At 40.8% G+C, this 17001-nt stretch overlaps 1 pseudogene; it reads right to left on the bottom strand.

The window, feature by feature from the left end:
- Positions 1–2616: 2616 nt before the first annotated feature.
- On the bottom strand, positions 2617–3900 carry LOC132518263 (sorting nexin-5-like; annotated as a pseudogene).
- Between the last annotated feature and the right edge of the window lie 13101 nt (positions 3901–17001).

The following is a 17001-nucleotide window of genomic DNA, read 5'->3' as shown; positions in this document are numbered from 1 at the left end:
TGGCTCTAAAAGAGAAATAGGGGTAAAACAGTCTGAGAATATGAAGAGAATCTCAGGCAAAGAAAAGATCAAAGGCACAGAGTTAACTAACAATATTGATTGCTATTTACTATGTTTTTACTGTGCATCTAGCACAAAGCTAGGTGCTTTGCATACGTGACATCAGTTGACTCTTACAAAAACCTTTTAAAATGAGTATTACTGTAATCTCCACTTTGCAGATCAGGAAACTGTGGCTTGGGGAAATTCCAGCCTTGCCCAAGGTTGTATAATGTGTCAGAGCTGGGATTAGAACCAAGATCTATCTGATTCCAAAGCCTAAACTCTTAATCCTTAAATTACTGAAGAAAATTTATGTTCGGAATATGGTAGGGTAAGAACAAAGTAGTAGCTGGAGGGAAGGCAGAGAAGGTTTATAAAGGCCAGACTGCAAAGTGTTTTGTGTTCTATATCTGTGAAATAATTCTTTATCCACTTATTGCCCCCAATCCCCTAACACCCAAACCAGAAGGAATCTTATTTTTCCCTCCTAACCCCCGAGTACTTAATATATATATCTCACATGCATTTGTAATTATGTTCTTTCCTTATTTCCCTCTGTTCACCACTAGGCAACAAAATCTCAATCAAAGGGATTATAACAGTGCCCTACTCATTTGGTGAATGTGCTCTACTCACTTAGGGAATGAATGAATGAATGAACCAGAAGGAATGCCTATGGTGGTGGAAGGTTTAGGCACTGGGCTTTGTAATTCCATATCAAAGAAGTTATGGTTGCCTTGGAGTAATTGGACACTCAGATTAATTTTAGGCCATTCCTATATGCCAATTGGTAAATCATGTAACCCCAGCATTGCCCCTTTTGTTTCAGTGAGCATGACATCATTATGAGACAAGCCAATTGGGCTTCCCATGAAAACTTATAAGAAGATTTTGGCTGAGCCACAAATCTTATGAGCTCTAACCCAGGGACATAGCAGTGCTCCCAGTAGTTCTTGCTGATTTCTGGATGTTGTGGCTCCCGTGCCTGGGATCTGTTTGGTGTTCAGCATTTAGCTATAAGTCTTGAGCCCTGATTTATAGGCTGGGGTTGGGGAGCAGAGGGAGGGAGGCCAGCTGGAGTGGCTAGAGATGTTAACCAAGAATGTGCAAACCAGGAAGGAAGGCAGGAATCCAGGCTTATTTGAATGTCTTTTTCTATAGACATGCAGCCTGACTGTAGCCTGTGGCCAGTTGTGTCTGCACAAGAAATTGAGTTTTCCTTTTCCCAAGCTTCCCTCTCTCAAATTCCTAGGCCTAGAGCATACCTAAACCTGTTTCATCCCCACTCCTACATAGTAGTGAATGAACTGCCTCATTTAGAGTCAGGATGTGTGTTCAAGTCCTGACTGCCAGCTACTGTGACGGTAGGTAAATCACATAGTCTGTTGGTAAAATGGTGTTATTAACTCCTTCCTGCCACTCAACATAGTTGCTGAGAGAATGAAACGAGATCCTAGAGTTGGAAGTGTTTTGTGAGTAATCAAGCTCTGTGTAATCGTTAAGGGAGAAAGAAGATGTGGTTTCTTGAGGGTATTTTAGACTTGGGGGCACCCAGATTGAGTAAACCCTTCCTTCTAAGCTGTCCAATGTGCCACAAGGTGGCAGCAGGAGCCTATCTTTGCTCCTGTCTTTAGCACAGGGAAAAACATATGAAAGGGATTCGATGCTGCTTTGCTCTTTCCTGCAAAGTTGAAGAAGATTTATTCCTTTACCACTGCCTACATTCCTCCACCAAATCCTTCAAGTCCATGTTAAATAATTTCTCAAAGGACTCACATTCTGTTTTTTTTTTGGCAGTGCCGTGCAGCTTACAGGTGACCAGGGATAGAACCTGTGCCTCCTGTAGTGGAAGCGCAGAGTCCTAACCACTGGGCCATCGGGGAATTCCCAAGACTTGCATTTTTTTTTTTTTAAGAGCATGGATTATTATTTTATTGTACACTTTATAAAAAGTCCAAACACACACATACCGGCCCCCCCCCATTAGGGAGGGGGGTCACATCTTTCTTAATGTAGATCTGGCCACCTTCTAAATTAGGCCTTGTTACTTGTTCTTATACCCTTAAGATGCTTCTCTCCCCTACTACAAAAATGGGGCTGCAAAGGGTGTATATAAAGATATGAGATTTTTCTTGCTCTTGTTATAGTACAAACAACTCAAGGTGATTAAAGAACCAGGAGAGTAAGAAAGGGCAAATTACCTAATGAAGAGATAGAATGTCTCTTACCTGTAACAAGTGGCTGACTTATCTGTTATAATCGGCACCTACCCTAAAGTAACCGGTTTGTAGGGGCATGGGTACATGGAACAGTGAGGCAGCATGTGCCAGGCCACTCCTTACAGACTCCAGAAGGCATGAGATTCCCACACCCTTTCTTAATTACGAAAGACAAATTAGAGGAGAACCCAGTACTTAGATTCTACCCATTCTGAGGTATTAAATGCATAAAGATTAGTTGTGTCCAAGTAGCATGCAATAGAAATATTTTTAAACCAACATGGGTAAGTGTTAAGATCTTTAGAAATCAAAATATTTATTCACATAATTTTAAATTAAAGTCAAAGGTAATCTTCTGTGGTAATGATCTGAGTGCAAATGATGCTGGCTTTCTTCACATTCATATCCTTTGTTCAGTTGTTCTTGAACAAGTCGATGCCGCTCTGCAGGAAGGAGATGTTGTTCCTGGCATGCTTTATTTCCAGTTCAGACATTTCAATCAGATTCTTCCTAAATGCTGCCACTCTCTTTTGTTTGAAATTGATTAGCTCTTCTTTTGCAGATTCAGAAAGCTGTTCAAATTTCTGGCAGTATTCCTGCTGGTATGCCTCAGCCAGCTTGACGTCTTTGCTTTTTAACCAGGCCTTATCCAGCGCCTTGTTTGAATTCTCATAGTCAATGAGGGCTTCGGTGAGTCTATATAAGAGATCCTTAGCAGCCTCTATGTTGAGCATGTAGTATCAGAGGAGCTCTGTCAGCTTTAAGTCTTCATCTGAGGAGACTCGACTCTCTACTTTCCTAAGTTTTTCAGATAGCTCATCCACCTTCAGTAGGTACTTTCTGATGACCGTGGGCTCTTCTAAAGCCAGGCTATGCAAGCAGGCTGCAGTGTGGATGTAACCGTCTGCTACATTTTTATTAGCGCTGGTCATTCTGTCAGCCTTTGCAAAGGAACCCTTGATCCTATCATAATAGTTACTGAGGAAATGCTTCTCTTGTTCAAAGAAGTCATCTACCTCCATAACTCCTGAAAAAAGGACTTCATCAGTGCTTTCACCACACTTTTGAAAAAGCTACCAAACATCTCTTTGGTATTTTTCTGCCTAACACTTAGATCTTGATCATATTACAGGAAAATGTGAAAGTTGCAATCATTACTGAGAACAGGGTGAGAGGAGAGCCGCTGAAGAGAGACTTCACGGGAAGACACAGTCTTCTTGAAGACCACGAGACACTCAGCTTCCAGCTCTTGCTTCATCTTGGCAAATTCTTCTTTGGTCATAAACCCTTCACCCTCTCCCAGTTTCTGCATCTTCTCTCAAGGGCCATTGAAGTCAGGCTTTGCAGGTGCAGGCGGAATAATAAGCCCAGTGTAGTCTGTAGTTTCAATAAGAGTGTCATGTAGCCACACAAAATCTTCATGTTGCCTTGTAACAGAAAACTCTGGGCTCTGAAACGTGGGCAGCGTGGTCTTGGTGTGTACTGTAAATTTGACTTTATCTCTCTCACTGAGTGCATAAGGTATGTCAGTCTGAAGCAAGGGATCAACATTCAGGTCCACTGATACAGACCTCAGCTTGCTGTGTTCCTCCTCCTGCTGCTGCAGCAACTTGGGAACTGTGGCCATGGCAACGCGGGCCTCGAGCGTGGCTGCCTGGCCTGGCTCCGAGCCACACTGAAGCCGACTGCAGGCTGCCACGGGGACGCGGTGCCCCTGGCACTCTCCCAGCGAGGCGCGTCTCAAGAAAGCAGGACTTGTATTCTTTTTTTTTTTTTTTGCGGTATGCGGGCCTCTCACTGTTGTGGTCTCTCCCGTTGCGGAGTACAGGCTCCGGACGCGCAGGCTCAGCGGCCATGACTCACGGGCCCAGCCGCTCGGCGGCATGTGGGATCTTCCCGGACCGGGGCACGAACCCGTGTACCCTGCATCGGCAGGTGGACTCTCAACCACTGCGCCACCAGGGAAGCACAGGACTTGCATTCTTAAATCAGAATCCCAGGGCACTTTCCTTCCCTGTTGAAGTTAAACCAGCCCTGGTGGGTTTCAGTTAATGGTTGCAAATCTGTTTCTGTTAATGGTTGCAAATCTGGGCTTTGGACTTTCATACAACTGTTCCCCCCTGGGATTGCACCACTATAGACTCCAAACTCACTTTAATTTTCATCCTTGAATCAGAGCTCTAGTGAACCTGGAAAACTATCTAATCCAGTGCCTCATCTTGTAGAAGAGGAAACTGAGGCGCAGAGAAGGGAAATAGTTTGTCCAAGATGAAGCAATCAGTTTATTCAAGAGTTAAGACTTCAATCCCAGTTTCTTCCTGTGGGTTCAGTCTCTTTATAAACGTGAGTATTTTCCAGGTGTTTTGGGAGGCTTGAAGCAGTTTTTGTTTCTCCAAGTGGTGAGAATTTTGAGGACTTTCTGAGGCAGAGAGAAATAGGAGACCTGTCTGTAGCAACCATTTGAAAAACCTTTTGAAGGAGAGTTGCCGTAAGCACCTGTTTAGGAATCCCCAAGTATCTGAAAGGTAAGCCTTAGAAACTCTCAGGTACGCATTCTCAAAGGACGACAACACATAATGCCTCGGGAGAAAGAATCATTTTAAAGGACACATTTCAGTATATGGGCTTTCATGTTGGGCTTGCCTTCCCAATTATATTCTTCTCAGAGGCACATGTTAAAATGAGACCGTCCTCAGTATCCCATGGCTTATGGAAAAAGAAGGCAAGAATGAGGGAAGCCAGCCTTAAACATTTGTTATCTATATAGGGCATTCTCTGTACACAGAAAATCCACATAAATTTGGCAGAGTGGTAGAAAAAAAGAATGTGGATTGAGAGTCTTAACAGATACTGGTTCAAAGCCTGCCCCAGTTACTTACCTTTATAGACAATTTTCTTTACATCTCTGTTTTCTTTTCTTTTCATTTAAAAAAATATTTATTTGACTATGCTGGGTTTTAGTTGCAGCACTCGGGATCTTTGTTGCCGTGTGTGGGATCTTCCTTGTGGCATGTGGGGTCTTTAGTTGCAGCATGCGGGATCTTCATTGTGGCATGGGGGATCTTTAGTTGTGGAATGCAGTATCTTTAGTTGTGGCCTGCAGTATCTTTAGTTGCAACATGCAAACTCTTAGTTGCAGCATATGGGATCTATTTCCCTGACCAGGGATTGAACCCAGGCCCCCTGCATTGGGAGTGCAGAGTCTTAGCCACTGTACCACCAGGGAAGTCCCTAAGTCTCAGTTTTCTTAACTATAAAGTGAATAGAATAATATCTACCTTATTAGCTATGTAACCTTGGACAAGTTCTTTAACCTCTGCGTATGTCAATTATATTGTCTGTAAAATGAGGATAATAGTGAAATGAAAAGCTCTACTTCATAGGTTTTATAATGATTAATAAATTATTATCTACAGCCATGTATGGCACATAATCAGCAGTTGGAAATTATTAGCTATCATTGTTATTGTTATTAATACTACCACCATACAGGGTTGTTGTGGTGATTAAATTAAATGAGACAGTGTATGTAGAGGTTTTTAAAGAAAACAGGCACTCAGTAAAATGGTACTTATTTTTATTTATATGTAATTAATAACCACAGTAGTGTAAATAGTATTCACAGTAAATGAACCTGCTTACTTATGTTCTAGGTACAGGAGTATTGTTTTGTCATTTGTTTTATGTTTATTTCCTCTGTAATATTTGAGGATAACGCTTGGATTTTTGAATTATAGATTCATCTTCTTTTTGGTAATCTAAAAGCAATGATAATGATTAACATTTATTGAGCCCTTACTACGTGCCAGACCCTGTTCTTTATGTACATAGTCTCAGAAGGATTCAGTAACTTGTTTATGTCTATATAGATAGCAAGTGATAGAACTGGGATTTGAACTCCGGCAATCTGATTTCAGAGTCTTGCTTTCTTGACTTTTACTATTCTGCCTGCCTTAAAAAATGTTTACCATTGGGGGCTTCCATTTCTTAGCAGTAGAATTATAATATCCTAGAGCCAAACGGTATTTAAGAATTTGTCATGGGTTTATAGTATACATCAGGCATAATAAAAATGTTCGTAACTTTTGACCTGACAGATCCACTTTTAGGAACCTATCCTAAGGAAATAATTCAAAACACAGGCAAAGTTTTATCACAGTGTCATTTGATCACAATGTCATTTCTTATATAATGTAATGTAATATCATGTCATATCATATAATACTTTAAAGCAATCTAAACATCTAGCCACAGAAATGATCAGTAAAATATTGTGTATCTACTTGATGAATGCAGCTCTTAGTAATTGTAAACAGTGATGCTGTTTGGAACTTTGTAAGAAAACAGATGCTGAATGTGAACACATGAGAAGGTAAATAATAACTATTTTCTTTTTCCTTCTTGTATACCAATTTTTAATTTCCTTGCTCTGGCAAGGTTAATAGGACAAAGGGATTCTCAATTCTGTTATGTATTAGGATTTGAGAAATTTGGGTAATTTCTAAAGGTTGAATCTTCTCTAGCTGATAGAAATTCTCTAGGTTATCTTTGCTTTACTTAGCAAGTAGATCTGGCCCCATGCTAGACACTCAGGGAGAGTCAAGAGATAAAAAGGCCTGAATCTGCTGGTGAGGTGCTCACAGTTTTGTTAGGGACAGGCTGGCAGCCTGGAAGCAGAGTACTATGTGTAGAAATAGAGAAGGGGTGGGCAGCAGGAATAGATGACTTTGTGTACAGGCACTGAGGGGGCCCAAGGACTGGAGGCACAATGTGAGTCAGGTCTGCTGAGAAAAGGCTTTTTAGGGGAGGTGAACCTTGGACTAGACCTTGAAGGAAATTATGGATCAAAACTAGTTGCTTTTCTTGTGGTACACATATACAGTGGAATATTACTCAGCCATAAAAAGGAATGAAATTGGGTCATTTGTAGAGACGTGGATGGACCTAGAGACTGTCATATAGAGTGAAGTAAGTCAGAAAGCGAAAAACAAATATTGTATATTAACGCATATATGTGGAATCTAGAAAAATGGTATAGATGATCTTATTTGCAAAACAGAAATAGAGACACACATGTAGAGAACAAACGTATGGACACCAAGAGGGGGAAGGGGGGGTGGGATGAATTGGGAGATTGTGATTGACATATATACACTATTGATACTATGTATAAAATAGATAACGAATGAGAACCTACTGTATAGCTCAGGGAACTCTACTCAGTGCTCTGTGGTGACCTAAATGGGAAGGAAATCCAAAAAAGAGGGAATATATAGCTGATTCACTTTGCTGTACAGTAGAAACTAATACAACACTGTAAAGCAACTATACTCCAATAAAAATTTAAAAGAAATAATAAAAACTAATTATAATAAAAAACTGGTTGGTTTTCAGAACAGAAGAAGAGCACCATGGGGCAAAGGCCCAGAGACTGCAGTGACCATATGTTGTGGACAAAATAAATGTCTATTTTAATTGGAATGGAAGGGCCACCTTGGGAAGATCAAGGGGTGAGTTTAGCTTTTCTTTTTAAAAATACAAGATCATTTAAGCACAGATAGTGGCTGATCATCTTGTTCTGGGCTTTCAATATCCCAGACTCAAGGATATTGAATTTTATTTTCAGTTATCTTTTTAAAAATAATTAATTAATTAATTTTTGGCTGCGTTGGGTCTTTGTTGCTGCGCATGTGCTTTCTCTAGTTGTGGCGTGCAGGCTTCTCATTGCGGTGGCTTCTCTTGTTGCAGAGCATGGGCTCTAGGCATGAGGGCTTCAGTAGTTGTGGTGCGTGGGTTCAGTAGTTGTGGGCTTTAGAGTGCAGGCTCAGTAGTTGTGGCGAACGGACTTTGTTGCTCCGCAGCATGTGGGACCTTCCCGGACCAGGGCTCGAACCCATGTCCCCTGCGTTGGCAGGCGGATTCTTAGCCACTGCGCCACCAGGGAAGTCCCTCAGTTATCTTTTTCTTAACCATTTTTAGGAGTACGTGTTTGAGATGGGTACTGTGTCAAGAAGGTAAGAATCAGGACAAAAAGAAATAACTTAGGATGGAAAGAAGCCTTTTTATTGTACTGAGAAGAAGCTATAAGGGAATGCTTTTTGTAAATTAATAAGTGCTTCTGTGAGCACTGAAGTGAGGTCACCTGGAGCAAGTAGATATTCGTGAGAAGAGTCAAAGCTTAAGGGTCAACTGACAAACTGGTCATCCCCAGAATTTCAGAAAATGAAAGTTGGTAGAATGATAGATAATGATAGAACGATAATCATTTTCATTTAGAAAATGAAGAGTGATAATCAGGAGGTATTGTAAAGCCCTTCAAGATCCTTTGTAAAGGCTATTGGCTGACCCGTTTGAATCAAGATACCAATAACCTTGGCTCCATTGTGATAGAGACTTATGGTGTCCACCCATATCTGGTTTTCTTCTGCTGGGCACACTGGAGAATTATATTTCTTCATCCCTTGCATTTAGGTAGGGACATATGAATAGTTCTGACCAATGGGCTTTGAGTGGAAGTGATGTGCATATCACTTTTAGGCCAGAGCATTTAATTGCTGGTATGAGACTCATCATCTTTCCCTCTCCTTGCCTGAGTAACTGAAAAGGTCATGTATTTCAGATAGTATAACTACAAGATGGTGGAACCTTAATATCTTGGGTCCATGAGTGATTATGTGGAGCAGAAGTCGTCCCCAGTCTCAGGCCCTGACCTGAAAGATTTGGTGTTGTTTGTTACCATAGCATATACAAGCCTGTCCTGACAAATATATTCATCCTGCACATTTCTCTCCCTATTCTTTTTTTTTTTTAGCATCTTTATTGGAGTAAAGTTGCTTTATATTGCTGTGTTCGTTGCTGCTGTATAACAAAGTGAATCAGCTATATGTATACATATATCCACATATCCCCTCCCTCTCCCTCCCACCCTCCCTATCCCACCCCTCTAGGTGGTCACAAAGCACCAAGCTGATGTCCCTGTGCTATGCGGCTGCTTTCCACTAGCTATCTATTTTACTTTGGGTTGTGTATACATGTCAATGCCACTCTCTCACTTCGTCCCAGCATACCCTTCCCCCTCCCCGTGTCCTCAAGGCCATTCTCTACGTCTGCGTCTTTATCTTGTCCTGCCCCTAGATTCTTCAGAACCATTTTTTTTTGATTCCATAAATATGCGTTAGCATAAGGTATTTGTTTTTCTCTTTCTGACTTACTTCACTCTGTATGACAGACTCTAGGTCCATCCACCTCACTACACATAACTCAATTTCATTTCTTTTTACGGCTGAGTAATATTCCATTGTATATATGTGCCACATCTTCTTTATCCATTCATCTGTCGATGGACACTTAGGTTGCTTCCATGTCCTGGCTATTGTAAATAGGGCTGCAATGAACATTGCGGTACATGACTCTTTTTGAATTATGGTTTTCTCAGGATATATGCTCAGTAATGGGATTCCTGGGTCATATGGTAGTTCTATTTTTTGTTTTTTAAGGAACTTCCAACTGTTCTCCATAGTGGCTGTATTTAGATTCCCACCAACAATACAAGAGGGTTCCCTTTTCTCCACACCCTCTCCAGCATTTATTGTTTGTAGATTTTTTGGTGATGGTCATTCTGACTGGTGTGAGGTAATACCTCACTGTAGTTTTGACTTGCATTTCTCTAATAATTGTGATGTTGAGCAGCTTTTGATGTGTCTCTTGGCCATCTGTATGTCTTCTTTGGAGAAATGTCTATTTAGGTCTTCTGCCCATTTTTGGATTGGGTTGTTTGTATTTTTGATATTGAACTTCATGAGCTGTTTTTATAATTTGGAGTTTAATCCTTTGTCCGTTGCTTCATTTGCACATATTTTCTTCCATTCTGAGGGTTGTCTTTTGGTCTTGTTTATGGTTTACTTTGCTGTTCAAAAGCTTTAAGTTTCATTAGGTCCCATTTGTTTGTTTTTATTTCCATTTCTCTAGGAGGTGGGTCAGAAAGGATCTTGCTGTGATTTATGTCATAGAGTGTTCTGCCTGTGTTTTCCTCTAAGAGTTTTATAGTGTCTGGACTTAAATTTAGGTCTTTAATCCATTTTGAGTTTATTTTTATGTATGGTGTTAGGGAGTGTTCTAATTTAATTTTTTCACATGTAGCTGTCCAGTTTTTCCAGCACCACTTATTGAAGAGACTGTCTTTTCTCCATTGTATATCCTTGGCTCCTTTATCAAAGATAAGGTGACCATATGTGCATGGGCTTATCTCTGTGCTTTCTATCCTGTTCTATTGATCTATATTTCTGTTTTTGTGCCGGTACCATACTGTCTTGATTACTGCAGCTTTGTAGTATTGTCTGAAGTCAGGGAGCCTGATTCCTCCAGCTCCGTTTTTCTTTCTCATGATTGCTTTGCCTATTCGGGGTCTTTTGTGTTTCCATACAAATTGTGTAATTTTTTGTTCTAGTTCTGTGAAAAATGCCATTGGTAGTTTGATAGGGATTGCATTGAATTTGTAGATTGCTTTGGGTAGTAGAGTCATTTTCACAGTGTTGTTTCTTCCAATCCAAGAACATGGTATATCTCTCCATCTATTTGTATCATCTTCAATTTCTTTCATCAGTGTCTTATATTTTTCTGCTTACAGGTCTTTTGTCTCCTTAGGTAGGTTTATTCCTAGATATTTTATTCTTTTTGTTGCAATGGTAAATGGGAGTATTTTCTTAATTTCACTTTCAGATTTTTCATCATTAGTGTATAGGAATGCAAGAGATTTCTGTGCATTAATTGTGTATCCTTCTACTTTACCAAATTCATTGATTAGCTCTAGTAGTTTTCTGGTAGCATCTTTAAGATTCTCTCTGCATAGTATCATGTCATCTACAAACAGTGACAGCTTTACTTCTTCTTTTCTGATTTGGATTCCTTTTATTTCTTTTTCTTCTCCGATTGCTGTGGCTAAAACTTCCACAACTGTGTTGAATAATAGCATTGAGAGTGGGCAACCTTGTCTTGTTCCTGATCTTAGTGGAAATGGTTTCAGTTTTTCACCATTGAGAATGATGTTGGCTGTGGGTTTGTCATATATGGCCTTTATTATGTTGAGATAAGTTCCTTCTATACCTGCTTTCTGGAGAGTTTTTATCATAAAGCGGTGTTGAATTTTGTCAAAAGCTTTTTCTGCATCTATTGAGATTATCATGTGGTTTTTATCCCTCAGTTTGTTAATACGGTGTATCCATTGATTGATTTGCATATATGGAAGAATCCTTGCATTCCTGGGCTAAACCCCACTTAATCATGGTGTATGATCCTTTAATGTGTTGCTGGATTCTGTTTGATAGCATTTTGTTGAGGATTTTTGCATCTATGTTCATCAGTGATATTGGCCTGTAGTTTTCTTTTTTTGTGACATCTTTGTCTGGTTTTGGTATCAGGATGATGGTGGCCTCATAGAATGAGTTTGGGAGTGTTTCTCCCTCTGCTATATTTTGGAAGAGTTTGAGAAGGGTAGGTGTTAGCTCTTCTCTAAATGTTTGATAGTGTTTGCCTGTGAATCTATCTGGTCCTGGGCTTTTGTTTGTTGGAAGATTTTTAATCACAGTCTCAATTTCAGTGCTTGTGATTGGTCTGTTTATATTTTCTATTTCTTCCTGGTTCAGTCTTAGAAGGTTGTGCTTTTCTAAGAATTTGTCCATTTCTTCCAGGTTGTCCATTTTATTGGCATATAGTTGCTTGTAGTAATTTCTCATGATTCTTTATATTTCTGCGGTGTCAGTTGTTACTTCTTCTTTTTCATTTCTAATTCTGTTGATTTGAGTCTTCCCCTGTTTTTTCTGGATGAGCCTGGCTAGTGGTTTATCAATTTTGTTTATCTTTTCCAAGAACCAGCTTTTAGTTTTATTGATCCTTGCTTTCGTTTCCTTCATTTCTTTTTCATTTATTTCTGATCTGATCTTTATGATTTCTTTCCTTCTGCTATCTTTGGGTTTTCTTCTGTTCTTCTTTGTCTAATGCATTAGGTGTAAGGCTGGGTTGTTTATTTGAGATTTTTCTTGTTTCTTGAGGTAGTATTGTAGTGCTACAAACTTCCCTCTTAGAACTGCTTTTGCTGCATTCCACAGGCTTTGGGCCGTTGCATTTTCATTGTCATTTGTTTTTAGGTATTTTATGATTTCCTCTTTGATTTCTTCAGTGATTTCTTGGTTATTTAGTAGTGTATTGTTTAGCCTCCATGTGTTTATATTTTTTACAGTTTTTTTTTACTTTAATTGATATCTAGTCTCATAGCATTGTGGTTCGAAAAGATACTTGATACAATTTCAGTTTTCTTAAATTTACCAAGGCTTGATTTGTGACCCAAGATATGATCTATCCTGGAGAATCTTCCATGAGCACTTGAGAAGAAAGTGTATTCTGTTGTTTTTGGATGGAATGTCCTATAAATATCAATTAAGTCCATCCTGTTTAATGTGTCATTTAAAGCTTGTGTTTCCTTATTTATTGTCATTTTGGTTGATCTGTCCATTGGTGAAAGTGGGATGTTAAAGTCCCCTACTATTATTGTATTACTGTCGATTTCCCCTTTTATGGCTGTTAGCATTTGCCTTATGTATTGAAGTGCTCCTATGTTGGGTGCAGAAAGATTTACAATTGTTACATCTTCTTCTTGGATTGATCTGTTGATCATTATGTAGTGTCCTTCTTTGTCTCTTATAATAGTCTTTATTTTAAAGTCTATTTTGTCTGATATGAGAATTGCTACTTCAGCTTTCTGTTGATTTCCATTTTCATGGAATATCTTTTTCCATCCCCTCACTTTCAGTCTGTATGTGTCTCTAGGTCTGAAGTGGGTCTCTTGTAGACACCATATATACAGGTCTGATTTTTGTATCCATTCTGCCAGTCTCTGTCTTTTGGTTGGAGCATTTAATCCATTTGCATTTAAGGTAGTTATCAATATGTATGTTCCTATTACCATTTTCTTAATTGTTTTAGGTTTGTTATTGTAGGTCTTTTCTTTCTCTTGTGTTTCCTGCCTAGAGAAGTTCCTTTAGCATTTGTTGTAAACCTGGTTTGGTGGTGCTGAATTCTCTTAGTTTTTGCTTGTCTGTAAAGGTTTTAATTTCTCTGTTGAATCTGAATGAGATCCTTGCTGGGTAGAGTAATCTTGTTTGTAGGTTTTTCCCTTTCATCACTTTAAATATGTCCTGACACTCCCTTCTGGCTTGCAGAGTTTCTGCTGAAAGATCAGCTGTTAACCTTATGGGGATTCCCTTGTATGTTATTTGTTGTTTTTCCCTTGCTACTTGTAATATTTTTTCTTTGTATTTAATTTTTGATAGCTTGATTAATATGTGTCTTGGCGTGTTTCTTCTTGGATTTATCCTGTATGGGAGTCTCTGTGCTTCCTGGACTTGATTGACTATTTTCTTTCCCATATTAGGGAAGTTTTCAACTATAATCTCTTCAAATATTTTCTAGTCCCTTTCTTTTTCTCTTCCTCTGGGACCCCTATAATTCGAATGTTGGTGAGTTTAATGTTGTCCCAGAGGTCTCTGAGACTGTCCTCAATTCTTTTCATTCTTTTTTCTTTATTCTGCTCTGCGGCAGTTATTTCCCCGTTTTTATCTTCCATTTTTTATCTTCCAGGTGACTTATCCGTTCTTCTGCCTCAGTTATTCTGCTATTGATACCATCTAGAGTATTTTTAATTTCATTTATTGTGTTGTTCATCATTGCTTGCTTCATCTTTAGTTCTTCTAGGTCCTTGTTAAACGTTTCTTGCATTTTCTCTATTCTATTTCCACGATTTTGGATCATCTTTACTATCATTATTCTGAATTCTTTTTCAGGTAGACTGCCTATTTCCTCTTCATTTGTTTGGTCTGGTGGGTTTTTATCTTGCTCCTTCATCTGCTGTGTGTTTTTCTGTCTTCTCATTTTGCTTATCTTACTGTGTTTGGGATCTCCTTTTTGCAGGCTGCAGGTTCGTAGTTCCCGTTGTTTTTGGTGTCTGTCCCCAGTGGCTATGGTTGTTTCAGTGGGTTATGTAGGCTTCCTGGTGGAGGGGACTGGTGCCTGTGTTCTGGTGGATGAGGCTGGATTGTGTCTTTCTGGTAGGCAGGACTGAGTCTGGTGCTGTGTTTTGGGGTGTGTGTGACCTTGTTATGATTTTAGGCAGCCTCTCTGCTAAGGGGTGGGGTTGTGCTCCTGTTTTGCTAGTTGTTTGGCATGGGGTGTCCAGCACGGTAGTTTGCTTGTCATCGAGTGGAGTTGGGTCTTAGTGTTGAGATGGAGATCTCTGGGAGGGCTCTCACCGATTGAGTTTACGTTGGGCCGGGGGATCTCTGGTGATCCAGTGTCCTGAACTTGGCTCTCCCACCTCCGAGGGTCAGGCCTGATACCCAGCTGGGGCAGCAAGACCCTGTCAGCCACATGGCTCGGGAGAAAAGGGAGGAAAAAAAAGGAAAGAAATAAAATAAAATAATTATATTTTTATTTTAAAGAAAATTATAAAGAATTATAGAATTATAAAAATTATAAATAAATTATAATATAAAGAAATTATAAAGAAATAAGAATAGAGCAACCAAACCAAGAAACACTAATCTGCTCATCCAACATTATCATCCACTAATGATAACAAGTGCCAGAAACTAAACTAAGGTAAACATATAAATCAGAAACTAGTCAGTTGCATACAGCAAACCCCAAGTCTACAGTTGCTCCCAAAGTTCATCACCTTAATTTTGAGATGATTTGTTGTCTATTCAGGTATTCCACAGATGCAGGGTACATCAAGTTGATTGTGGAGATTTAATCTGCTGCTCCGAAGGCTGCACAGAGAAATTTCCCTTTCTCTTCTTTGTTCGCACAGCTCTTGGGGTTCAGCTTTGGATTTGGCCCTGCCTCTGTGTGTAAGTTGCTCTCTGGCTTCTGTTGTTCACCCAGACAGGAGAGGGTTAAAGGAGCAGCTGATTAGGGGGCTCTGGCTCACTCAGGCCAGGGGGAGGGAGGGGTATGGAATGCGGGGCGAGCCTGTGGTGGCAGAGGCCGGAGTGACGTTGCACCAGCCGGAGGTGCGCCATGTGTTCTCCTGGGGAAGCTGTCCCTGGATCACGGGACCCTGGCAGTGGCGGACTGCACAGGCTCCCAGGAGGAGAGGTGTGGAAGTGACCTGTGGTTACACACAGGCTTCTTGGTGGCTATAGCAGCAGCATTAGCATTTCATGCCCATCTCTGGGGTCCACGCTGATAGCTGCAGCTCGTGCCGTTTCTGAAGCTTGTTCAGGCAGTGCTCTGAATCCTCTCTCCTTCCGCACCCCAAAACAATGGTCTCTTGCCTCTTAGGCAGGTCCAGAATTTTTCCCTGACTCCCTCCCGGCTAGCCGTGGTGCACTAGCCCCTTCAGGCTGTGTTCACGCCGCCAACCCCAGTCCTCTCCCTGGGATCCGACCTCCGATGCCCGAGCCTAAGCTCCCAGCCCCAACCCGTCCTGGCGGGTGAGCAGACAAGTCTCTCGGGCTGGTAAGCGCTGGTCGGCACTGATCCTCTGTGCGGGAATCTCTCCGCTTTGCCCTCTGCACCCCTGTTGCTGTGCTCTTCTCCGTGGCTCCAAAGCTTCCCACCCCCTCGCCACCCCCCGTCTCTGCCCGCAAAGGGGCTTCCTAGTGTGTGGAAACCTTTCCTCCTTCACAGCTCCCTCCCAGAGGTGCAGGTCCCATCCCTATTCTTTTGTCTCTGTTTTTTCTTTTGCCCTTCAGGTCCGTGGGGATTTTCTTGCCTTTGGGGAAGTCTGAGGTCTTCTGCCAGCATTCAGTAGGTGTTCTGTAGGAGTTGTTCCACGTGTAGTAGATGTATTTTTGATATATTTGTGGAGAGGAAGGTGATCTCCACGTCTTACTCCTCTGCCATCTTGAAGGTCCCCCCTCTTCTTATTCTTTTTTTCTTTATTGGGACTTAGAAGAAGTTTGGATTCACCCTTAGGGTGTAGGGTGAAAGAGTTGTAGACGTATGTTTCAGAAGGAGAAGGAGGAAGAAGGGATAAACTGAGAGATCTGTACAATCTGTTCATCATCCCTGTGGATATTATGCTATCTGCACAGGTTTTCCCACATCCACCTCTTGGCCTAGCTGCAGAGCCCTTCCCCTGAGAAGGCTGTGAGTGGTGACTGAGCAGAAGAAAACTGATCTGGAAGCTTTGACACTTAAATTCGTGGTCAGCTGAATTTCCAGTGACTCTGATCCTGGTGTTCACAGAATTGCTTTGAAGGCTCACTATAGAGGAATGAAGCAGCTCATCCAGCTCCATTTCATGTGAAGTTTCTGGGTGAATTTGAGAATCCTCATTAATCACTAATCATTAATCACTATGAATCACAGAATGAATCACAGAATCATTAATCACTAAAGTCAGCTCAGGTAGAGAATAAAAATTGTCATAATGCAATTTATCCAAAAATAAAACAGAAGTCAGGGGTCAACCTGCTCAGTTTAGTTCTGCCACTGACGAGCTTTGTGGGAGATAACAAGTCACTTTCCTTCTCTGAGCTTCATTCGTCCCTATAAGCAGTTCCAACCCTGATGTTCTAAAGTTCTGAGATGAGGGAGTATAGAAGAATGTTCCCAATTTGGGAGTTGAGGATTCAAGGAGGAGAGAGGGAAGAGAGTTAATTCTGATCCATGCTTTACCTTTTGGTTCCTAGCACTGTCAGAGGTTGCCCTTGTTTTCTCCCCTTCTGCAGAGGATGGTGACAGT

The sequence above is a fragment of the Lagenorhynchus albirostris genome, chromosome 3, assembly GCF_949774975.1.
Source record: "Lagenorhynchus albirostris chromosome 3, mLagAlb1.1, whole genome shotgun sequence".
Lineage (NCBI taxonomy): Eukaryota > Metazoa > Chordata > Mammalia > Artiodactyla > Delphinidae > Lagenorhynchus > Lagenorhynchus albirostris.
Note: the sequence above shows the minus strand (reverse complement) of the source record. Positions and strands in the feature narration are given on the sequence as shown.